At 38.1% G+C, this 26,756-nt stretch overlaps 2 long non-coding RNA genes across 2 annotated transcripts in view; both read right to left on the bottom strand.

Annotated features, from left to right (window-relative positions):
• LOC150050204 (uncharacterized) overlaps positions 1 to 26,756 on the bottom strand; it is a 164,548-nt gene that overhangs the window by 13,804 nt on the left and 123,988 nt on the right. The window lies entirely within an intron of this gene.
• LOC150050206 (uncharacterized) lies at positions 21,664 to 26,744 on the bottom strand. The gene is made up of 3 exons (XR_016538712.1): positions 26,602 to 26,744; positions 23,017 to 23,087; positions 21,664 to 22,098 (listed from the first exon to the last, which is right to left on the bottom strand). It is a non-coding gene; the product is annotated as an uncharacterized LOC150050206 (long non-coding RNA).

The following is a 26,756-nucleotide window of genomic DNA, read 5'->3' as shown; positions in this document are numbered from 1 at the left end:
CCTTCCTTCCTTCCTTCCTTCCTTCCTTCCTTCCTTCCTTCCTTTCTCCCTTCCTTCCTTCTCTCCTCTCTTTCTTTTCTTCCTTCCCTCTTTCCTTCCTCTCTTCCTTCTTTTCTTTTCTTTCTTCTTTTCCTTCCTCAAGACCAGTGATCTACCACTTGAGCCATATCTCCATTTCCAGCTTTTGGAGGTTAATTGGTGATCTCCAGAACAGGCAGGCACTGGTGGCTCACTCCTGTAATACTAGCTACTCAGGAAGCTGAGTCTAAAAATCATAGTTCAAAACCAGCCCCAGCAGGCAAGACTATGAGACTCTTGTCTCCAATTAACAGCCAGAAAGTGCACTGTGCCTCAGAGTGGTAGAGTGCTAGACTTAAGCAAAAGAGCTCAGGGAGAGTACCTAGGCCCTGAGTTCAAGCACAACTGGTTGACAAAAAAGATTAAGAATAAGAAGAGGGAGGAAAAGGAGGAGGAGGAGGAGGAGGAGGAGGAGGAGGAGAAGGAGGAGGAGGAGGAGGAGGAGGAGGAAGAAGAAGAAGAAGAAGAAGAAGAAGAAGAAGAAGAAGAAGAAGAAGAAGAAGAAGAAGAAGAAGAAGAATAATTATATTTCATGAACTTTTCTACCTGGATTACTTTGAAACTGATCCTCAGATCCCAAATTCTTGAGTAGCAAGGATTACAGGCATGAGCCACCAGTGCCCAGTTTTACGGTTCTGTTTTTAACTTCATGATTTCTGAAATGCCAGAAATACCTTTAATATGAAGTTGTTTTGTTGGATAATAATCTCCAGTATTTTTTGCCAGTCCTGGGGCTTGAACTCAGGGTCTGAGTATTGCCCTTGAACTTTCTCAAGGCCAGCACTCTACCACTTCAGCCACAGCACCACTTCCAGCCTTTTTCTGTGAAAGTGGTTCTGAGGAATTGAACCCAATTCTTCACACAAGCTAGGCAAACACTCTATCACTAGGCCAAACTCTCAGCCATATTCTCTAGTATTTTAAAGACAAAAAGGAGTAAAGAGTGAATCTAAAAATTAGCTTTCTTAAAAAGGAATCTGTTTCTCCTTCATACTGTATTGGTGCATTTTAATTTTCCAGGAAACACCAGATTTTCATAGAAGCTCTACCTACGTGTTACAAGCACAAGTTAGTACATTTTATCCCTTACAAGTCTACAACTGCAGTGGATAAGCTACATAGTTAGGGGATAAAATGAATTCTTGGACTTCTTTCCATTAGGGAATTTATGGTGAAATAATCGCTAACCCTTGACCCATGGCCCCAGCTCTGTAGAAGCTGGGAAATCAAGTTTTATTATGCAAGGATCCCTGCGTAGATACTTGGAGGAATAACCACATACTGTCATGGTTAGAAACATCCTTTTTTCCTGTCTACAGTTTTTCCAAGACTTACTTACACACTGGATGCCTTTGAGATTTTGAAACCCACCCTTTGGATGAGGAGCCGGGGCAGCCATGTTGACAAAGCTGGTCCTTTTGGTGGTGGATCTCGTGCTTGCTTTGGCCATTGTTGTTACTCTCTATGCTGTTTACCTAATAGCAGCAGCAGGTATTATGATCTCAGTCATTTTCTGTGTCTTCAAAGAAGACACAGGAAATGACTTCTGAATTCAACAAGAACCAAAGCTGGTTAAGGGATTCATGCAGTGCAACTGGGAAACTACTCGGGAGAAAGCTCAGGGATGCTTCCAGTTTACATTTTCCCAGCTGTGGGAGAACCGGTGCTACTGCCCAAAGATGGTGATTCTCTCTTCTGAAGATCAAGATGCTCTGGACAGTGGAACAGCCATGTGGGAATGCCAGTCTATAATCAACCTTGCAAGAAATATTTTTTGTAAAGTGAGCTTGTCAGATGTTCAGTTAAATGCTCATTTTTGTTCTTTAGGGCCGTAGGAAGTTTGAACTGAGGGCCTTGTGCTTGCAAAGCTGCTGCTCTAGCACTTCAGCCACGATTCCAAACTCTGATAGCTTGTTGTTTTCAGGAAGGATCTTACATTTTTATCTGGAGCTAGACTCATACTTCTGTCTTCCTTCAAGGGATAACGGGTGTGAATCACAACACCCCCCTTTGTTTGTTGAGATAGGGATCTTGTTAACATTTTGCCTGGGTTGGCTATGAGCTCCTGTCTCTAGATCTCTATCATTTGCACCAGTCTATTCTTTCCCATATAGTCAGGACATGTGAGTTTGTACTGTAACTCAGTCTTTTGGGGGTTTTTTTGGTATTCAATGCTGTGACTGTTCCTTATCCTGCATATAGATTCTAGTAGTAGAGGCTTCTTTCTGCTAAATTCTAAGTTCAGTAAATACAGAACTTCACTTCTGAAATTTTTCATTTACCAGTCAATCAACCAGGGATACTTTGTTCTCTATTACAAATGACTGCAGCATAGGTTTCAAAAGGACTCTGGGATTCATTCAATTTACTTCTCATCCAATTAAGAAGATGTTAACAATATCCTTGAAAAATAACCATCCAATTTCTGCCTACGCTTTATCATGAGACAAGTTGCTTACTTTACAAGGTAGCCTGTCATTAAGAAATTCTTTTAAGGGCCCCTAGCATGTGGGAAGTCCTGGGTTTGATTCCTTGGTACCACATATACAGAAAAAGCCAGAAGTGGTGTTGTGGCTTAAGTGGTGGGGCACTACCTTGAGAAAGCCCAAGGACAGTGCCCAGCCTTGAATTCAAGCCCCCAAGATTGGAAAAAATAGAAAAGATATTCTTTTAATAGCCAATAGAGATCTGAGTCTCGGCAAATCCCATCTCTCTGTCCTTTTTCTCTGTTAGGTAATACAGAAAATAATTGACTCAGTACAAAGATTTCACTAGAACAATAAATTTGAAAAAGAAATACAGCATCTTCTTATGAAACTTCTACTCAAAACATTGAATAAGTGTCTTTTCTACTACAGATAGGATCCACTTTAATCGAACAATCTTGGTTCCTCTTTTATGACTTCTTACACATTTTTGCTAATTAGCAAGTCTGAAAATTGTTTTTCCAAAGCTTCTTTAACACTGGAAGCATTTCCAATTTGCATAGAAGAATAACATTTTATTAGTGCATTCATAACTATTGAGGTAACACTAATGCACTGACCCAATTGCACAGCATATGAAAAATTTAATTCAATCCCAAATGACTCTCACAGAAATCCATTCATTTTCTAGTGAATGCTATTGGGATCAAATGCATCTGAACATTTTGGAAAATTGTCAATCTTGTCAACACAGTGCTGGTGAACAGAGAAACAGCAGTATTACAGAATGAAGCCCCTCTCGTGAAAAGTACCTTGAGAACAGAGAAAGTAGGAAAAGGGTCTGGCCGTCCCATTTCTGGTGCCAGTGAGATGGAGCTAACCTGGAACTTGGGCTTCAAAGGGCGAGTTACCACGGAGAATTTTTGTGGTTCTGTCATTAGATTTAGGGAAGTTAGTGTAAGAAGCCAACTGTTGGCCGGGAGTTTGACCTAGTGGTAGAGTGCTTGCCTTGCTTGCCTAGCATGCACGAATACCCAGATTCAATTCCTCAGTACCACATACATAGAAAAAGCCGGAAGTGATGCTGTGGCTCAAGTGGTAGAGCCTAGCCTTGAGAAAGTCCAAAGACAGTGCTCAGGCCCAGAGCTCAAGGCCCAGGACTGGTTTAAAAAAAAAATCCAACTGTTTTCTGGCTTTGTGAATGGTTGGGAGAAGGAAATCAAGCTCAAAAGACAAAAAAGAAGCTTGAATCCTGGAAAACATACCCACAGTCATGTTTGTTTGTTTTTGCCTCCAGTGACATTCTTATATAAACTTTGAGATGATTTAAGAGTCCCATTGGTACCTGAATCATATCACTTACTGGAAACTGACTTGTGCCTGGACTCATTGATTTCCTGAGCCTTTACTTCCCCCATCTGTATGAAGCCAATGACTTCTAAAATTCCTTAAGGTCTGAATCTGGAGTCTAGCCAACAAAATCCGAAGCTTGGCCATACAACTTGGAAACTTACACATAGGATCCCTAGACATGTTTTGCTAATAACTGAAACATAAATGAAGTATGGAAGCATCCCAGGGACAAGGTGATAAATATTAGGAACATTTATCAGATTGAAGGCAAAACGCTCCGTGTAAATTTTCTTAACCTCTATGTTCCCTTTGCACCAATTAAAATGTGTCTTGTCACATTTGCATCCTACACGTGTCCATTGTCCCAGTATTACATACAGGCTATCCAACACATCCAAACCAGTGCATTTTCATTCTATCTACAAGGAAGGCACCTTTATGTACTCAGTAACTATCACTTCAATTACCTTCCCTTTAGGATCTCAATTTGTTCATTCATAAAATGAAGATATAGTGCGAACAATGTTATTATCCACTTCTAAGTGAATATTTTATTATTTGAAAGGTATATGGTCTTTGCTGCTCTCTCAATGAGGCAGCTTGGCAAATGACTTTTAAAGATCTCCCATTGTGTTGCAATTTCATGAGATCCATAACTTAGACATGCATTAAAAATTTCAGAAAAAGTAATCAACTAAACAAATAAAACTAAAAGTTTCTACAAAATTAAAAACTCAATAAGGCCTCAAAAGCTTGCCAGCTTTAATTTTATTCATTTTTAATATCCTGTGTTTGCAATGGGAAAATTAATCTAGGCTGTCCAATTGATTTGCATTACAAATCATCTTTTATGCCTTAGAAGACAGATTTTTATAAAAAGCAAGGGGGTGATTTGGCAATGATGTGTTTTGGATGTGACATCAAAGACACAACACAAAAAGTAAAAATTAGGTTTCCTCTCTTTAAAATCTGCTGTACAACAAATATATAATCAATAGAGTGAAAAGACAATCCATACAGTAGGAGAAAATATCTGCAAACCATGTCTCCAATGAGGGGCTCATACCCAAAGTATAGAAAGAACTCCTAAACTCAACAAGAAAACCTGACTAAAGTATCAGCAAAAGCCTTTTCTCAAAAAAAAAAAAAAGAAAGAATGGTCAATATGTCCATTAAAAGATGCTGAGTATTATGGATGGGTGGTTAGGGAAATACAAATCAAAAGCACAACAAACTATAACCACATATTATTAAAATATAAAAAAAGAAAAATAGCAAATGTTGACAAAGATGTGGAGAAATTGGGACACTTATTTGCTTTCAATGAAGATATAAAATGATGCAACTACCCTAGAAAACAGTACAATGTGTGCTCAAAAACTAGCATGGGATTCACCAATTCCATGTCTGGGTATATACCCAAAAGAATTGAAAGTTCTGAAGAGCTATTTGTTTATCCATGTTCAAAGTAATGCTCAACAAAAGAGAAAGCATGGATGTCTAGATAATCATGAGAAAACAATGTGGTTACTTCCCTGTGATTGTTTCAGGGACTTGTAGCTATCACTCCATTGAAATATATCAGGTACACTTATCTAGTGTTCTTTCTCTTCTACACACCATCATCAGTGATTCTACTTTGGTTGATGAGATTTGGCCATTGTAGGCTAGACATTTCAAATCTGAATTTGAAAGTGCAGATTGGACTCAAATTTTAGTCCACAGGTCCTTATCCACCCTCCTTGAACTTACATAAATGATGACCTTCTTATGATGAAGAACAGAGGGTCACTTGTGCTTATTTTTAAAGGGGAGGCTTGGAATTGTCATTTTATCGTTTTGGGTCACATTCCATTGGCCAAAGAATATCACAGGACTGAACCCAGTATCAGTAAGGCAAAGAAAATACATTCTTCCTATGGGGATTATGAGAAATGTGGTATTTGCTAAATAATAGTATACATATAAAATATAATAAAAAATCCACCATAGTATTACTTACTCCTTATTTTACATAAAATAAAATGAGTGCTTATCAAGGGTGACTTTTAATGTAGGGTTTGAGTTTTACAAAACTCCAGGTAAACTAAGTTAAAATTAAGATTGAATGCTTGGAAGCCAAACATTCTACAGCCATTTCTTTTTTTTCTTTTTTGCTTTATTTTTTTATTGTAATTAGTAAAAGGGTTACATGATATTTGCCAGATAGAAGGTGCATTAATTCACATACATTGATACCCTTTCACATGTCTTGGTACCCGTTTCCCTCCCCCCCCACACCCCCCACCCGTCTTGGTTTTCCCCCCTTCCCTATCAAATTTCAAATATTCAAATACAAATAAATTCAATATATCAGATAACAAAGTGAGATACTATACCAATATGAGATAACCAAGGGACAGCAAAGGAGATGAGAGACAACATAGTACATTAAGGACAACTATCATTCATTATATCTACAGCCATTTCTACAACCATTCTTTTACAACCATTCTTCAAGCCTAGAAATTGTTCTATAATGGGTTCTTTGAAGTCATTTTTCCACCTTCATCATTTCTGAGAATGGCTTAGCACTCCCAGAAGGGAAATAGCAGGTGGCAATTGTCAATAGTGCCTCAGGAGAGAAAACAAGGGCTTTGAGGCAGATACCAACTGGATCGATCATAGACTCTGAACGTGGGAAAGTTGCGTAAATTCACAAGTCTATAATCTATTTGGTAGAATTTGTCTGACTAGAACAGTAGTTGTGTCAATTGAGTTAATATATGAAAACTCAAAATATTAACCAGAAAATAGGTAAGCTTATGTATGAATATTTCTATATTTTTACTAATATTTTCTGAAGTCTTTATTCTAATTGTTCACTTTAATATATCTTTAGTAGACTAGTACCATAAAGAGTGGAACAAGAATTTTCATCTATTGATAAGTGATTAACAGTATATTATTAATTTATTGTTCTGAGTTACCCCCAACTAAAATCATTTATAATAAATACCATCTAAAATAATATCAAATATCATGGCTCCAAAATATCCATTTAGCTGTTTTATTTTGTTTTATAAACTTCCTTTAGGACAATTAAAGGACACAATTTTATTGCTAACTCTCAAGCTATGTGTCTCATTTGATTATGATTCCATTTTGATATCTGGAGATTTGCACATTTCCAGGATATTCAATTTTAAAGACTCAGATATAATATTTTCATAATTTTACCTACTTGATATCAACCACAAAGGAATTAATTTACTGAAACAAGTCATATTTTTCTCATTTTTATTATATGTGGTGATTTTCTCAGAAAATACCTCAAGGCTTACGAATATACAATGAACCAGCACTGTTAAGTAAGAATTGTGGAAATTTTCCATTTCATAGTGCATGCAAATGATTTACTGAATGACTGGGATATATGCCTTGGAAATTTTTCCATATTAAGTTTTGATCCATCCCAATTTTACTTAACAGCATCTTTATGAAACCTTATGATTTCATGTCATTGTTCATCTTGACTAGTTCAAAAGGAACAAATGAGATTCATGTTTCTGAAGTAAGCCTGCCAAATTTAGACAAAAATATGAGAAAATATTTTTATTCCCAGGGCTTGTGTGCTTATAGCTCAATTTATTTTACTGGTGGGTTCTTACAGTAAGATTGAGAAAAATAATATAAACATAGTTCTTGTGGAGACACATGGATTGTGTTTATGTGTTCATAAATCCTAGAGAAAATGAATATTTCAGGAAAATAGGCATGGCTGTAAGAAAATCTATCAATAACTGCATAAATTCTCTCTTAAATTACATTATCAGTTTATAAGTGTCAATACAAAACAGAGTAATGAATAAATATTTTTCCAAAAGTTTTTAAGTACAAAAAATACAGATTCTTCCAAAGTTCATACATTACTGTATAAACATTTTTAAGGGGCAGGAATGTGACTTAGTGGTAGAGTTTTTGCCTAGCATGTACAAAGCCCTAGGTACCCTTGGTACCACATACGCAAATTAAGGTGAAAGTAGTGCTGTGGCTCAACGGTAGAGTGCTACCCTTGAGAAAGCTCAAGGACAGTGCCCAGGCCTTGAGTTCAAGCCCCAGGACTGGCAACAAAGCCCCCCACATTTTTGATAACTTCAAAAAGCAGAAGACATCATTTCAACATGGAGATGACAATATGTGGAGATGATAAGAGATTGTAAGAAATCCCAAATGAATGACTTCACAAAAGATTTCACAATGTCTTTTTTATATATATTTTTATTGTAATTAATAGAAGGGTTACCTGATATTTGCCAGATAGATGGTGCATTAATTCCCATACATTGATACCCTTTCACATTTCTTGGTCCCCATTACCCTCCCCCCACCACCATCCCTCATCTTGTTTTCCTCCGTTCCCTATCCAATTTCAAATAACCAAATACAAATAAATTCAATATATCAGATAACAAAGTGAGATACTATACCAATATGAGATAACCAAGGGACAGCAAAGGAGATGAGAGACAACATAGTACATTAAGGACAACAATCTTTCATTATATGGCTTTTGTTTCACTATCCTGGAGGTCCTTTCAATTAGCTTCACATTATATGTCCTTATGTATCAAGATTTTGCTCTATTGCAAATCTCTGCTAGTAGAGCCCAAGGTTTCTACTAATTATGACGAATGAGGGAAACCATTGAGCCTAAGTTCCTTTGAGTCTGGCTTACTTCACTTAATATGATTTTTTCTAAGTCTTTCCATTTCCTAACAAATGGGGCGATGTCATTCTTTCTGACAGCAGCATAGAATTCCATTGTGTACAAATACCACAAATTGTTGATCCACTCATCAACTGAGGGACATCTAGGTTGGTTCCATATCTTTGCTATGGTGAATAGTGCTGCAATGAACATTGTTGTGCTAGTGGGTTTAGTATGTCCTTGTTTCTGGATGGTTGGGTAAATGCCAAGTAGTGGAATTGCTGGATCATAGGGGAGTTCTATGTTTAGCCTTTTGAGGCACTGCCACACTGCTTTCCATAGTGGTTGAACGAGTTTGCACTCCCACCAACAGTGTAGTAGTGATCCCTCCTGGCCACATCCCCTCCAGCATCTGTTGTCATTCGTTTTCCTGATCCTGGCCATTCTAGCTGGAGTGAGGTGGAATCTTAGAGTTGTTTTGATTTGCATTTCTTTTATGACCCGAGATGTTGAGCATTTCTTCATGTGTCTAGAGGCCATTTTTGTTTCTTCTTCAGAGAAGACTCTCTTTAAGTCTTTGGCCCATTTTTTAATGGGATGGTTGTTACTCTGGAGGTTAGTTTTGGAGTGATTCAATTTTTTGAGTTGTTGATATATTTTAGATATGAGGCCTTTGTCCGTTGTTTGGTTGGTGAAGATCTCTCCCACTCTGTAGGATTCCTGATTAGTTTACTAGCTGTGTCCTTTGCCATACAAAAGCTCTGCAGTTTAATGCAGTCCCACTTATCCAGCCTTTCTCTGATTTGTTGTGATTCTTGGTCCTTATTAAGAAAGTTTCGACCTGTGCCAAGGAGGCCTAGTGTATCTCCTATTCCTTCCTGTAGAGTTTTCAGTGTGTCAGCTTTTACCTCCAGGTCTTTGATCCATTTGGAGTTAATTCTAGTGCAAGGTGACAAAGAAGGATCCAGCTTTAGTTTTCTGCAGGTGCTTAACCAGTTCTGCCAGCACAACTTGTTGAAGAGGCTGTCTTTCTTCCATTCTATTTTTTTGGCTCCCTTGTCAAAGATTAGGTGGCCATAGGTCTGTGGTTTAATATCTGGGTCCTCAGTTCTATTCCATTGGTCTTCAGGCCTGTTCCTGTGCCAGTACCAAGCTGTTTTGAGAATTATAGCTCTGTAATAGAGTCTAAAGTTTGGAATTGAAATTCCTCCAGCGCTGTTCTTTCTGCTAAGAAGTGTTTTTGCTATACAGGGTCTTTTATTATTCCATATGAAATTTTGGATTGCCTCTTCTATTTCTTTAAAGAATGACATTGGGATATTGATGGGTATTGTGTTGAATTTGTAGATAGCCCCTGGCAAGATAGTCATTTTCACGATATTGACTCTTCCAATCCAGGAGCATGGGAGTTTTTCTGCTTTAATTTCCTTTTTCAAGGTCTTAAAGTTTTCATCAAAAAGGTCCTTTACATTCTTAGTTAAGCTAATTCCTAGGTACTTTATTTTCTTTGAGGCTATTGCAAAAGGAGTTGCTTCCCTGATTGTTGCCTCATTCCTCTCACTGTTGGCGTAGAGGAAGGCAGTTGATTTTTGAGGGTTAATTTTATACCCTGCTACCCTTCCAAAGTTTTGAATCAGCTCAAGGATCTTGGGAGTAGAGTCTATAGGATTCTTTAAATACAGGATCATGTCATCTACAAAGCAGGAAAGTTTTACTTCCTCTTTCCCTATTTGGATCCACTTTATGCTTGCTTCTTGCCTTAGTGCACTGGCTAGGAATTCTAATACTATGTTAAAGAGGAGTGGAGAGAGTGGGCATCCTTGTCTCATTCCTGATTTTAGAGGGTATGGCTTTAGATTTTTGCCGTTAAGTATAATACTAGCTGTGGGTCTGTCATACACAGCCTTTATTATACTGAGGAATGTTCCATGGATTCCTAGTTTCTCCAGAGCTAAGATCTTGTCAAATGCCTTTTCCGCGTCTATTGAGACAATCATGTGATTTTTGTCCTTGCTCCTGTTGATGTGTTGAATTATATTAATTGATTTGTGTATGTTGAACCAGCTTTGCCTCCCTGTAATGAATCCAGTTTGGTTGGCCAGTATTTTGTTGAGAAGTTTTGCATCGATGTTCATCAAAGAAATAGGTCTATAGTTCTCTTTCTTTGATGAATCTCTGTCTGGTTTGGGGATGAGGGTTATACTGGCTTCATAGAATGAGTTTGGTAAAGAACCTTCATTTTCAGTTTTGTTGAAGAGCTTGAGGAGTATTGGTGTGAGCTCTGCTTTGAAGACCTTATATAATTCAGCTGTGAATCCATCTGGCCCTGGGCTTTTCTTAGGTGGAAGGTCTCTTACTGCCATTTCTATTTCAGTGCCTAAATAGGCCTGTTGAGTTGTGTTAGTTCTTCTTGATTCAGTGTGGGTATGTTAATATTGGCTAGGAATTCATCCATTTCTTCTAGATTCTCAAATTTGTTGGCGTAAAGGTTTGAGAAGTATTCCCTCATGATACTCTGGATCTTTGTAATTTCTGTTGTGATATTACCATTTTCGTCTGTGATTTTATTTATTTTGGTATGCTCCCTTCTTTTTTTGGTTAGATTTGCTAAGGGTTTGTCAATTTTGTTAATTCTTTCAAAGGACCGACTCCTTGTTTTGTTGATTCTTTCTATAGTTTTTTTGGATTCCAATTCATTTAATTCTGCTTTGATTTTAATAATTTGCTTCCTTCTAGTGAGATTAGGGTTGGTTTGTTGCTCTTTTTCCAGGAGCTTAAGGTGACACATTAAATTGTTGCTTTGCGATTTTTCCAATTTGTTATTGTAGCCACTCAGAGCTATAAATTTTCCTCTGAGTACTGCCTTTGCCTTATCCCAAAGGAGCTGATATTTTTGTGTGCTCCTTTTTGTTAAATTTCATAAACTGTTGGATTTCTGTTCTGATCTCTTTGATGACCCATTGGTGATTCAACAATGTGTTGTTCAATCTCCATGAGTTACAGGGTTTTCGTTGGTGGAGATGGGTGTTCAGTTCCAATTTGATGCCCTTGTGGGAATAATTTCAGTGTTTCTGAATCTGTCCAGGTTTGTTTTATGGCCTAAAATGTGGTCTATTTTGGAAAATGTTCCATGTACTGCTGAGAAAAATGTATATTGTATTGTTGCTGGGTGGAATAATCTGCAGATGTCTGTTAGATCTAGTTGGTCTATATAGTTGTTCAATTCTAACGTTTCTCTGTTGAGTTTCTGCCTTGTTGATCTGTCCAAAGGTGAGAGTGGTGTGTTAAAGCCACCAACACTCACTGTGTTTCAATCTATGTGTGGTTTTAGTGAAAGTAAAGTTTTCTTGATGAAGTTCGGTGCTCTGGGATTTGGTGTGTAGATATTTAGGATGGTTATGTCCTCCTGGAGGAAAGATCCCTTTAGTAGTATGTAGTAACCTTCTTTGTCTTTTCTCACTAATTTTAGTTTGAAATCTATTTTATCTGATACAAGGATGGCAACTCCAGCCTGTTTATGGGGGCCGTTAGCTTGATAGAGTTTATTCCAACCTCTCATTTTCAAAATGTGTTTGTTTTTTTTGGGTAAGATGTATCTCTTGAAGGCAGCAGAATGACAGATCCTGTTTTTTGATCCAACTAGATAATCTATGCCATTCAATTGGAGAGTTAAGTGCACTGATATTGAGAGTCAGGATTGAGAAATATTTATTTGTTCCTGCCATTTTTACAAGCTCTCATTAGGGCCTGTGTCTTGATAGTTTTTGTGGTACTTAGATGTTATGAGTTTTAGGTGCCATGTCTTTCTCTGTATTACATTTGTGTTGGTTTTCCATGTGTAGAACATCTTTGTGAATTTTTTGTAGTGTTGGTTTTGTTGCTACATAATGTTGAAGCTTTTCCTTGGAATGGAATGTTTTTATTGTTCCCTCAGTTATGAATGAGAGCTTAGCTGGATACAGTATTCTTGGCTGGTTGTTATTTGTCTTAAGGGCATGACATATATCCTTCCAATCTCTTCTTGCTTGCATGGTCTCTGCTGAGAAATCTGGGGTTATTCTGATTGGTTTGCCTTTATAGATGATTGTTCTCTTCTCCCTGACTGCTTTTAGGATCCTATCTTTGGCCTCTATTGATCCAGTTCGGATTATAATGTGGCGGTGGGATGTCCTTTTCTGGTCAGTTCTGTTTGGGGTTCTAAAAGCTTCTTGTATCTAGATGGGTCTGCCCTTCTGGATATTTGGGAAGTTCTCTGAGATGATTCCCTGAAGTATATTTCCAATGCCATTGACATCTTTCTCTAGACCTTCCTTAATACCAATTAGCCTTAAATTAGGCTTCCTAATTGTATCTTGGACCTCCTGTAGCATTTTCTCATATTTCCTAGATTTGAATTGACTCATTTTCTGTTCTTTTTCTATAACAATTAATTATCTTCAACCCCGGAAATTCTCTCTTCTGCATTGTCTAACCTGCTATCAAAGCTATCTACTTTATTCTTCATCTCCCTTGCTTCTAATTGCTCATTTTTGATGCCTTGCATCTCTTGTTTTAGATCATGTATGGATTTCTTTAGCTCCTTGATTTCCATTTGAGTGGTTACCTCAGCAGCTTTATTCTTTTTGGACATTTGTTGGAGTTCAGTCACCTTTTTTTTGTGGATTCTATGAATTTGTCCATTTTTCTTTGAAAAACCTTTATTATGGCCTGCTTTATGGCTTCCCCTTTTTCACATATCACCTTGTTTATGGTTTCCTCTTGTTTAGCTGTGGCTTCCTCCCTTATCTCTTTATGTTTTCACATTTTTTATTAATGATGTTTATCAATTGCATTTGTATAGCACTTTGAAGGCTCTCCTCTAGATTTGCCACTGACTGCTCCATTGCCTGTTTATGTTGGGTGGGAGATGCCATTCCTTGATTTGACATTTTTCTTGAGTTTCTTGTTCTGCCCATTTGAGGATGGGAGCAAGATTAATACTAAACAAGATTATAATTTTTCAGATATAACCAACCTAGACCTTTTTAGTTGGCTGACAATAGATATTAGCTCTTTTAGATTGGTAATAACACTCTCTCTTTCTTTTTGTATACTTACATACAAATCTAATACAATCACATATGACAATAAGCCCCTCAATCCAATCTCTATTGTATTTAAGTCCCTCTGGACCTAGAGTATAATTGAACACCTAGATACACAACATTGCTCAACAACCATCAAATGTAAATCCATGCATTATAAGAGTTGAAGGATGAACACAGGTCCAGGGATAGAAAAATAATATGAAAGACAACAAGGGAGGTAGGAAAATAATAATACTGGAGTGTAAGAATATTATAGTAATGAAGAAAGGGTATCATGTAAGGATAACTGACCTAAGGTGATAGACAGGTAGAGTATTTGTGTAGAAAGTTTAGATGAACTTAGATAAAACTTATCAAAATAAGAAGAGTAATAAGAAGACTATAGAGAAAAGAGAGAGGTTGATATAGGAGATTTCAATGATACCAATTTAAGAAAGAAAAGAAAAAAGAAAGAAAAAAGAAACAAAACAGCAACAAAATAAAAGAAAACAGAACACACACACAAAAAAAAAAAGAAAAGAAAAAAGGTGGGGGGGGGAGATTCCTCACTGTTCTGAGTTCTTACCCAAGAGATACTAGGGTTGAGAACCCGGAGTTTAAAAAGCAGGTGACTCTATCAATATGAATATAGTTTTTGTTCAAACTGTACCCAGAGCTGTCACTGTGTTTCTGGGAATGACCACAGTGACAGCAGGATTGCGGGAAAAGAGAGGAGAAAAAAAGAAAAAAAAAAAGGAATGAATCATAACCTTAGAAAAAAAAGGTGTCGGTTAAATGCCAAAGAGGAAAATAGGAACATGAAATGGGGTAAAAAAAAAAAAAAAAAAAAAAAAAGATAAAAAAAGGGTATTCTTCAGTTTTTTGGGTTTTTTTGGGGGGTGGGTGGGAGGAGAGGTTAGGAAACGTGTGTCTCCACTAAATTTGGGATCTAAACACTCCACAAAAGCTTTTTCTGTTGTGATTTGACTTTGGGGTTTTTCGGATGAGATTGCTTGTTTGGTAAAACAAAGCTGAAAGATCCGTAGGCGGCTTTGTTTACCAGGTCTGTGGGCGGGTCTGTGGGCGGCGCAGGGGGATGGACTTCAGCAGCGCTGCGACCAGATTTCTGGCTAAGGGATCTCTGGGAAATCCTTTGCCAGTTAGATGGCGCTGTCAGCAACACCTCTCAGGCTCCAATTGCTTTGGCCGGGTCTTTGCCAGCAGTCAAGATGGTGCTGCTCTCAGCTGGTGGGGGATGGGCTCCCTCCCAATGCCGTTCCTGGAGCAGAAGTGGAAACTTCTCTTCGGAGTTACTCACAAATTGCTGGGTTCTCCCGTTCTGTGAAACTGGCAGGTCCGTGCAAAGGCCAGGTGTCTGCTCTGGGCTCTCCCAGGCTCTGTGTGGCTCTGACTGCAGTAGGTGGGTCTGCGCTGCTGTGGAGCGCTGTCTCTGCTCTGATTCAGAAGCGCCTTTGTCTCCCGGCCGCTCAGAGGCAGAGCTCCACACGGTCTTTTCGCGTTGGTATTCTTCCTTTTTTTCCTCTCTGCCTGAGTTCTCTGTGGTCCTAAAGCTTACTTAGGATCAATTTCTGTTAGAGGACTTTCTCCTGCACTGCCAGTACATGAATTTTGGCAGGAGCTCAGTATGTCTCACCCTGAACCACCGCCATCTTCCGCCAAATCCCCACACTGTCTTTTTTTGAAGTAATGATATAATCTTCCTTTCAGTGAAAATTCTTAAGGCCCTGAGAAAACCCTAACATACAAGAAGCAGGATACCTGAATACCAAAGAATATAATCCCAGGGTCAAGATGAGTATCCTTGATCTGAAGTGTCCTTTTAGGAGTCCACATGTATGCATATATGTGAAATGTCATGGAGTGTCAACTCTAAATAAGAAATTCATACATGCCCCATATTCATGAGATATGTTATAATCCCAGGTAATTCTATACATCTTTAATGCAATGTATTAAAAGAAGTTTCATAGTAGGGGATTTTCTACTTGTGATATCCTGTGAGTGTTCAAAACTTTTTGACTGTTGGAACATTTCCAATTTTAGTGTGTTTTTTTTTCTTTCAGATCTCAGATATCTGACCTATAGTAACAAATGAAATATCCATTACCAAAGCATTTCAGTTTTCCAGTTCAACATGGTCTTTGCAATGTGAATCATCATCATATTTCTTTGCCCTTTGCATCTTGGCCAGTTGGGCTGGTAAAACACATTGGAAATGAGGATAAGCATTGATTCCCAGCCTGGACCTAAGTGTTTAGAGACCATGCATTTCTGTTCTGTACTTTGTAGTCTTTCCAGTACCTTTGAAATGAGTTTCAATCAATTTCCTACAGAATGTGAGCCCACATGGAGTGAGTCCCTCACACATGGGAGAGAGAGCTACCAAGGTTATCAGAGGCATGCACCTGATCTGTAGATGGTCACAGGTATACAAGAAAGTCATCTGACACCAGAGGAACCAGCCAGAGCTGAGCCATAAATTTAGAAGCAATAATACCTACTTACCAGCTACTTGCCATTTTTGGTAACCCCAAAGTTGTGCCTCTCAATTCTTTTTGGTTTTAATTCACTTTTTTCCCTGTAGAAATCACTGTTTTTATGCTAGGGATAGGTGCAATGGCTAACACCTGTAAGCTGGGAGGTGGAGATTCCAGTTGGAGACCAGCACAAACACAAGTAGTTTAGTGTGATACTATCTTAACAATTAAGACACGCATGTTCCCATGATCCAGCTAAGTTGGGGGGATGCCCTCCCAGGAGTTATTTCTTTCTCTAGGAATGTGTTAACCATATTGGGGATGAGGATGCAATCTCTCTAGGCTGAGCAGAGTCCCACATATCAAAGCATCCAAATACAAATAGTGTACCTTTCTAATCCCAGAATTCAAGAAGCAGTAGAAACAGGAGAATTGTAAGTTTAAGGCTATCCCAGGATACATGGGGGAATCCTTTCTCAATCAGAGAAATTTTTTAAAACACCCAAGATAAATAAAACAGGGGCTGGGAGTTTGGGCTAGTGATACAGTGCTTGCCTAGCATGTACAGAGACCTGGGTTTGATTCCTCGGTACCCCATACATAGAAAAATGCTGGAAGTGGTGCTGAGACTCAAGTGGTAGAGCTCTAGCCTTGAGAAAGTGCTCAGGCCCTGAGCTCAAGCCTGGGACTGGCAAAAATAAACAAATTAATTAATTAATACAAATAAGAAAACAATAAAACAGAGGTACCCAATTTATACACCCCTATACAAGATTCCTTTTTTAATGTAAGGAAACACACAGAATTTGCTTCATGTGTTCCAAACTGACAAATATTCTATTTGTGTGATATAAATAATATGTGACCCTGCTGTTGGGAGTAATAAAACATCTGTGGCTCCTAGAAAATAAAACACAATTAGGAATGGCATGCCTGATGGAGTCATTATGTTTATGTTTAGTCTGTTTCTAAGTCATTCAAACTGTCATCCATATTAATAACAATGAAATTCTTATAAACAGAAATACCCATGAGGCAAGAAACGTTATAACACTTCAAAGCTACATATTTGGAGACATCATAACCTTGGGGAAAAAAATAGACTCTTCTAAGTGCAAACGCTCAGTTTTGGAGCGGATAAATGTTTTATCCAATGCCATTTGCAATGAAAATTTGTTGAAATATCTTTAGAGCTACCAAAATGTCAGTAATTAAATGGAAAAAAATACATCTTCAGAATGTCTTAGCAAGCCCAACATAAGCATTTTTGCTATTGTAGGTAAAACTGGCTGTTGTCTTTGTTGGTCTCAGCATAGTCCAAGGAAAAGCATTCTTTCCTACTCAACTGAAGAACTACATGAAGAGTGGGCAGACATAGCTTTTCTTTCCAAAATAACACCAGGAAAAGTACTTGCCACTCATATCACATTCTGTATTTCATCTCCTTTGGCTATTTGGAAAGCTTTTCCTATTTCCTCATTACATTATCCTTAACTTTTAATAAATTGTCTTTTAGCTACCCTATATTTTGTGTGTGTGCCATCCTGGTACTTGAAATCAGAGCCTGGGCACTGTCTCTGGCTTTTTTATTTTTCTCAAGGCTAGCAGTCTATCAATTGAGCCACAGTTCCATTTTTACTTTTAGGTGGTATTGAAAATAAGTCCCATGGACTTTTCCTAAATGGGCTGATTTTGAACCAGGATTCTCAGATATCTACCTTCTGAATAGCTAGAATTACAGATGTGAACCACCCTGTATTCTTTTTTTTTTGCCAGTTCTAGGATTTGAACTCAGGGCCTGAGCACTGCCCTTGGGCTTTCCTCAAGTCTAGTGCTCTACCACCTGAGCCACAATACCATTTCTGACTTTTCTATGTATGTGGTACCGAGGACTCGAACCTGGGTCTTTGTACATGCTAAGCAAGTATTCTACCACTAGCCAAACGCCCAGCCCCACTACCCTGTATTCTTAATCATGCCTATTCAAATGTTATGAATCCTAACAATCATTTTCCAGAACAAATAAATCCTTACAAGATTCATAGCTGCAAGTATAAATACCACATATTCTAAAGAAAAGTAGAAATTGATGATGAAACACCAATCAAGAAATAGAAAATATCAGTGGGTTTCTCTTCAAATATTCAAAAAAATATCCACATGTTACATATACATCCATTTGTTCATCATGTTACTCATAGTTACCTTATAAGCAGTTAAGGGGCAGGGAGGTTTTATTTCTAAACTTCCAGCCCATTGTTTCATAGTTAAGCTAAAATGTTAGTTGGTTTCAAAATAATTGGTCTATATAGAGATAGGTGGACAAAGGAATTTAGGAAAAGATGTGCACCTAGCAGGGCCAGGCTCCCCAGAAAGGTGAGCTGGACACAAGGACAAAGTAGATGCTGAACATTTTATAGTGACCAGTTTAATGCCTAGGACTTGCAGGATAAACTAGAAAGACCAAAATAAAGATGATTGTCAAGTTCATTGTGGGCAAGTTGCAAGGGGCAACATGCTAAGTGGAATAGAATTCACCTCAAAAGGGACCTAGAAAGACAGAGATCAGGAATGGTCTGCCAGCTTTCTGAATCCGTTTAGTGAGAGTGGTCACGAGGTTTTTCATGACCCTGAGATTCTCTGTGTTTCAGAATGGCTGGGAATGTCCTGAAAGGCAACTAAGTGAATGGCAGCTGAGAAGGTCCAGGAAAGAAAGTGAAGAGATAAGTGCTTAACTCACAAAGCCGAAGGTGTTCAAGAGGATATGAGCAAAGGCACAGGAAGGGCAGATATCAACCCACAGCGGCAGGTGTGCCTGATTGAAATCTGTATACCCTAGAAATCATGAGCACAGAACCACACATGCCCTTCTAGACAATATCAGAGAAAGGGCCTGTCAGCCACAGAAAGGATCAGGCAAACAGTGGCAGAGCAAAGGAAGCCAAGGCCTCAGAACCAAGCTCTTACTGTGCTTCAAACACAGACCAGCATCTGGGCTTGGTAGAGGGAGGGTGTCTTTCTCTGTGTGTGTGCTTGGTATTCAGCTGCTGCTATTTTAACTTGTGAGCTCTCACAGAGTAATGCCATCTGCCTGCCATCTTATCTATGCAATCATCAAGTAACTTTATTGCCTTAGGTGATCTGTGTTTTGTTTGCTGTAGGGAAAACTCTGAGGCTTTGCTTTGTTTGTGGGTTTTTTTCTTTCCTCTTCCCAATCTGGGAACCTGCATGAGCAGGTTATTATCTTAGTCTTCTTAGAAATGGACACTACAGAATAACAGGAAGGAGAAGGGGTTTTTATGCACTATATAGGGCACAGAAAACTCTTCCACCACCAAAGAGAGATGCAAACAGGGCCAGGTGGAGAAAGTGGAGGTATGGGTACTGGAAGTGATAAAGGATAGGTATTTCCCTTCCAGAAATTGCCATCAATGAGGCAGCAATAGCCTATGTTATACACTTTGTGATGATTATGCTGTGGTTAAAACCTAGCAAAGTGCTTACACAAAACCCACAGTAACAATTTTCTTCTAGCAGCTAAAGGAAGGAAAGGAAGTCAGCTCGAAGGAGCTACATCCAACTCAAAACAGCCATGAAGCACATTATTTGTTCACTTTTACAGAAACAAATCTTCAGCTTGTCATTAAATCTTCCCAATGAAAAGTCTTCTTGACTGTCACTGGAGAAACAAATGGGCTCATGGCTCTGGCAGCTGAACTATGTTAACAACTGTTCAGCTCTGATATTAGAAATGAACACATAGCAGGTATTATTAATTGCACTAACCATGGTTTTGGTCTATTACTAAGGTAAAGCCATTTACAACTGAAGGCTTTCACATAGAAAAGCCAGATGACACTGTAGGAAAACTTGGATTGCATGTTATCGATTTGACCAAGAATGGCACAAAGGAGACAGCAAAGAACTACAAAGGAAATGAGCTCGGTGGAATCACAGACCAAAAACCTCACTATGAGTCATTTCTTTCCAATGGAATTATGAAGCTTTCTTCCATGCTTTCAGGGACTGAGTAAACTGGCCCCATTACCCACTACAGATAAAGCTTCCTGCTGTCACATCAAATTCATCGCCTTCATACATTCAGAGTCCCACAGACATCTCTCCCAGTTTTCTACCTGGCATTCTTTAAAGGAAGCATCCTTGACCAGTTATGACTCCACCTCTAATTATTCATTCTTGCTTGGCTTAGAGTCTTTATTATATTCTCATTAGCATAAAGGAAAGGCTCTTGTTGCTTGGCAACAACATTTCTATTCATACTGAACAACATCCCTATGCTTATTGATTGGAATTTCTGCTTCTAGTTTATTTTTTCTCCTATGCTCTTGGATCTTCTCACTTTTATGACTGAGGAAATCCATTCCTCCCTGTAATTCTGCCCTATTTCTTGTTTTGTGGACTTCTCTACCATATTCACTTTGTCTCAACTGTCTTGAATTCATTACCCTTAATTTCTTTTTCTTTTTCTTTTTCTTTTTCTTTTTTTTTTTTTTTGGTCATGAGGCTTGGACTGTGGGCCTGGGCACTGTCCCTGGGCCTGGGTGCTCTCCCTGAGCTCTTCTGGCTCAAGTCTACCATCCTATCCCTAGAGCCCCACTCCCAATTTTCTAGTGATTAATTGGAGGTAAGAATCTCATGGACTTTGGTACCCAGGCTGGCTTTGAACCACAGTCCTCATATCTCAGCCTCCTGAGTAGCTAGGATTACAGGAGTGAGCCACGTGCCCAGCTCTTAATATCTTTTGTTTGTAGGCATTACCATTAATGCTCTCCCTTTCTTTACAAAGATAATCCCTATTGTCAACTCTTCTTTCATGATTAACAATTCCATAATTTCCCCACTTTTCTTTTGAAATATAGACTATATTATTGCTATCATGATGCAATAGGACACAGAGTTTTTTGCACCAATCTATTGCCCAAAAAACGTTAGAATGCCTTTCTTTTCTGACTGAATAGTATTCCTTTATATACATGCACCTCATTTTCATTATTCATTTATCAGGTGGAACTTTAAGTTGTTTATACGTCCTTTTTTTTCTTCTGTATTGGGATTTGACACCTGAGTCTCACTCTGGCTAGGCAAGCACCCATTATGCCATACTATTTACACTGGTTATTTTTGCGATAAAGTCTTGCTTCCTGCCCAGGGATGAATCTAAACTGCAATACTCCATCATAAACTTCCTGTTGTAGTGTATATGATGGGAAGATGCCGCGACACCAAGCTGAGAGTGGAAGAAGGATCACAAATGGGCCTGGGTGTTCTTTCATTCTATGCCTCATAGGTAATGAAGATTAGTAGCTTGAGGTCTCAGCACATAGAAGGTTTTATTCTGATTCTTAAATACTATGACCAATAAATGTGGGAGTGCAGTTATCTCTTAAGCATGTTAATTTTATTTCCTTTTGATAGACATGCAGGAGTGGGATGAATACATCATCATATGGTAGTTATGTTTCTTACTTTTTGAGAAAACTCAGTAGAATCGTAGTATGCTAGTGATATCCAAGGGATCTTTTACTGGCACATTTTTACTATTACTTGTTATCTTCAGGTGTTTTGGGTTTTTGTTTTTTTAGTAATTACCAGTTTGAGATTTTCTCAATTTCTTGCATTTCTATATGTATATTGGGATTAGCTTGTCAGTTTCTGCAAAAAAAAAACCACTTATTTTATTTTAAAAAGCAATTCAAAGGTATTTATTCTTTTGGGGGATAAAGGAAATGACATTTTTTTATTTCATATTTGTGGTCTTGTATGTTAAAATATGTGTTTTCAGAAGCCCCCACAAGTGATTCGTAGCCTGGGAAGTGTGAGGAGTGCTGCTTTGTTTTCAAACCAAACGAGTAACATTCTACATGCTGCTGCTACAAGGCCCATCGTGCCGATAGCTCTCCAATAAGGATGGGCTTTGCTAAATGACTCAGGATGCTGGGATCCTGAGGGCTGCAGTCTGAAGCCAGCTGGGGCAGGAAAGTCTATGAGACTCATCTCCAATTAAAGACCAAAAGCCATAAATATAGCTATAACACAAATAGTAGAGCACTAGTCCTCAGTATAAAAATTAATAAAAAATTTAAAAAGCTCAGTAACATTGTCCAGCCCCTGAGTTCAAAATTCTGAACAGTGAACTATTTAAAAAGTAAAATTCAAAATAAGGATGGACTTAGTACAGCATAGAAATAGACAATAGAACAAGAAGTAACTGAGTGAATTAAATGTTTTCAAATGACTGGAAGCAGCCAGGTAGTATGACAGGAGTTTTGTTGTTTCTTGTTTTCCATGCAACGATAAATTTGTGTTAAATATCTATTTCATTTCCAAGATAATTGCAATTTAGTCTTTTCCTGAATTTGGTGGATAAGTGAGCCATTTGAAATAATTACATTGATTATGTCAATGTATTATCTCCAATAATACCAATGATTGAAGCAGACCTTGCAAGGACAATTCTGCACAATTCTGCATCCCATTCCAGATTTCATACTGATTACCTCCGTGACCTTGAGCAAATCTCTTAGTGTTTCTAACTTACAGTTTCATCTCCTGAATAATGAGAGGATGGGACTAGCTTTCTTTAGTTTTTAACCTCTTTTGACTGTTTCCTATCCTACCAAATGTACCATTTAATTTTATAAACTTGAACTTCAAAAAAATTAGCATGAAAAAGGTACCCTATTTAGGTGCCAAGGTAGCAAGAAGAATCATCCTAAGAAACATGCCCAGGACATGTGTAGGATGAATAAAAATTTCAAGTACAAACAAGAAAAGGAAAATAAGTCCAAGAAGCTAAAAGTGAAGACTATGGGAAAGCTCCCCCTCCCCCACCCCAGCCACAGGTGCAACTAAGAAATCTGGCAAAAAGTAAGTTGTTCCTGTGCCTTTGATGATGGTAACTCTTGATTCCACTCCAATTAAATATCTGATTTCCTATCGTAACTTCTCTTGGCACCTGTGGAAAGAATGAAATGTCATCACTGGGTGCGTTAGGAACCAACACCAACAAAATAAACAGAAAAGGAACTTAATGCAAACAAGGAGTAAAGTCTGTGAAATAATCATTTTATTCACTAGTTGTGTGCAATGCAAACAGTGTCATGGTTCTTCCTGTCAGTGTAGAACAGGGTAGTGTGAACTAATCAGTCTATATTTCAGTTTTATTATTTATTCTATTTCTATTTTCCATTTTAGATTTAGTTCTATAATGATTGGACAACTTGTGGCATGCTTTTAACTTGTGAGAAAAGTGTCACAAACATCTAAAAAAACCTCCCAATCCATGATTTTACTTCCCTGCTAACTCTGACCCAAATATATTTTTGGATGTAGCTCAGAGGCAAAGTGCTTGCCTAGCAAGTGCAATGTCCTGAGTTTGATCTTCAGTACCAAAAAAGAAAAGGCAGAAAAAATACAGTTAAAAAAGAGAAATGGTATAAAGTTTTGTTATAATGTAAAAGATGGAAATCATTAAACTGATGCAAGTGTCACAAATTATGAAAACAAGGTGCTCAAACTGTACTTATTCCAAACTCATTGAACTGAGTGTGCCTTTTTAAACAAGTCTAATTACTGATTTGAATACTTATTGTATTTAACTACAAAAGAAGAATTGGATAAGAATGTACTTAGTAACAATAGCTAATCAGCTTGAGGTTAGTCAGCCACTTAGTTTGTTTATTCATGAAGATATAATTTAAAAAAAAACAATTGTATGTATGCTTTTCCTGGGCATATTCCTTCATTCTGGTCTATGTAGCACACAAGTTATCTGAGAAATATGTTAGTTGATTTCAGTAGATTTTCCAGAGAATTCTAAATAGGGTAGAAGAGTTTCTGCTTTTGTATATTTGCAAGAAATGTACAATGCCATTAACTTTCTGATTTCATGTCTCAACTATCTGATCAACAACATGGACATTTACTTTGCATTTCTACAGGATAGAAGGCTGGGAAGGAATAGCTATCATATAATGTAAGTCTTTCATAGTTAAATATTGCAAACCAACTGTAATTTTGACTTGCACCATATTTGCATTACATGGAAGAAATTAGCATCAAAGATTTACTGAAGTAAAAGTGCCAGATGTCAATGAATATTTGCTAGGCTCCCTAAAGGATGTTTTAACAGGCTACTTTTGGCCAGAAGAGGCTCATCTCAAAATGACTTAAAAATATGGTTAAGACAAAGTTAATTTCAGTTCCCTATTGCCACGAGTTCTTGGAATTTGCTCTGCTAATCTTCACTGGTCTTCCTCTAGCCAGAACAAGGCTGTACCTTCCCTTACAAAATAGCCTGAAGATAAGGTAGAAACCATGTTATTCCTATCAGCCCACAGATACATGACCATATAATTTCCATAACTAATCCATTCATCCTTGGCACAATTTCTATTTTCCTTGTTCATGGAAAAAAATAAAAACAAAAACAAAATGTTGTTCTATCTATTAATGTTGTTTCACATATGATTTTCTGTCTAATAATATTAAAAGAGCAGAGATACATAATTAGCCACTGAAATTCAAGTATTCTAAGTATTAATTAACATATGATCCATCACCTGGTACACATCTTCCCTGGGAGAGAGAGAAGAGAAGTAGAAAAAGGGAAAAAGAGATTCCTCTTCACTGGGAGACAGTGGTTCCTTAGGGAAACAGCAGGGGGCATGCTGGCTTCTGATGGATTCCTCAGTGTACTATATCCAGGAACTGAGCAGGTAGAAAGATCCATGTATTTTAATAATTACCAGTATGGCTGGTGTCCACGCTTGTCTAGGCTCTGCTTCACTGTTGCTCAACAGCATTCCCCTTTGGAGCCTCCAGGTTGTACATTCTCTTTTTTGTTTTATTTTAAACAACAAAAAAATCTCAATTTTTCTACTATTCCATTGTTAGGCCAGCTCACAACTTGTATTCCTCAACTAATTGCCATGTTTCTTTTGGAAATTCAGAAATTCTAAGGCTCTTGTTTGTTTCTCTCTGAAGGAAATGAAGAAGTAGTTGATTGGCTTTGCCTACCCAAATCTTGCTGGCTCAGCTCTTTCAGGGGGCTGGCTATCTTCAGAAATTTCCATATGAGAAATGGGCATAGTCTGGAATACACATCAGCTTCAAAAGTTTCCTGTGTTTCTATGTGTGTAAAGTAATGCTCCTTCTATCTGGCAAATAGAACTGTAACCCCTCTATTACTTATAATAAAAATATATGAGAAAAAATAAGCTTCCTGTGTAGACCTCGGTTTTCCTTGGGTCTGGCAGAGTTGGTTCTAGTGGTACGTTAAGTCAGAGCCTCAGAGTCCATAAGCCTGGAGCCAACTTCCTCAAATGCTCCCTTTTCTAGAATGTGATTCTCTCTTCTATCATCCTATTTCTTGTTTGCACCTCCTGTGGCATCATCATTAAGGGGGGACAGGGATAAGTCAGGCATTTTGTTGCAAAGTCTTCAAGTTTACCTGTGGATCTTCTAGCTCAGGAGATGATCTTGAGAGAGGGGAAAGCACTGAATAACATGGCATTCTAAGAAATGATGCACATATACTTTATTATTTAACTTCTCTTGTTGCTATAAGAGGACCTCCTCTACTAGGGCTCCGTATGTGCTTTATGGATAGTTTTTCCTTCCAGGTTCTTGGAATTCAACTCTGCATTTTAACCCAGATTCCCAAAAAATTTCTACAAGTTGTAACATACTTTAAAAAAACTAATTATTTTTAAGGTTCTACCAGCTTTTGAAGGTTCAGTGCCCAGAGAAACAAATTAAAATATAAGACTAAACATACGATAAAAATCGTATGAAACTGAAGGAGATTTTCAGTTTCCAGGTAGAATTTATGAAATACTAACCTAAATATGTTTTGGTTATATCCCACACTTCAAAGGTTGAAGAAGAAAATGGTGTGAGCTTTAAGAAAGAGATAACAACTTACATACAAAGCAGGAAGGGAAAAGCGAGAGTCTTATCTGGCAAGACACTGACTATGTTGGTAAGAGCAGAAAAACCATCTCCTGAAGTCCACACCCCGAGATGCCATTCCTCACTACAACCTCACAAGAGACCCAGGACTGAAGCTACTCCTCCAGATTCCTGGCACTCAGGCACTAGCAAATGGTTTGCTATAAAATGAATATATTCACTTACAATGAAGAATAAATGAGAAACTATCCAAGGAGCTTTGCTGTGGTTTTAATTTTCTGATCCATCCAACAACTATGTTAAAAAGAAAAACAAACAAACAAACAAAAACAACTCTTGGCTCATCTATTTTGTCCTTTTGGGGGTTTGCTTTTTGTAAATTTTTTCTTTTCCTCTTTCGAGATGAGAACTTCTGGGAAGGTTTGTAAGGCTGTACAGCACTTAGACGTGGATTCACTTTTGTTGTTGTTGTTTGTTTCACTGCAGCATTTATTGCTATATCCCCCCTCCCCCTATTTTATAACGATGTCGTCGTCGTACTTGTTATGATTGCTTACCGGATGCAGCTTTACTTTTCCCTAATCCAGGTCTGATCTGGAGTAGATGAGAGAAGAGACAATCTCCTCCTGCAGGCAGCTTGACCCTCAGCTAGGCCACCTGGGGGAACGATGGGGTGGGGAACGGGTGGTGGTGGGGCGTGGCCTGGGTGGTG

Source organism: Megascapheus bottae, chromosome 18 (assembly GCF_031878675.1).
Source record: "Megascapheus bottae isolate mThoBot1 chromosome 18, mThoBot2.hap1, whole genome shotgun sequence".
NCBI lineage: Eukaryota > Metazoa > Chordata > Mammalia > Rodentia > Geomyidae > Megascapheus > Megascapheus bottae.
This window is presented reverse-complemented; position numbering and strand designations above follow the sequence as displayed.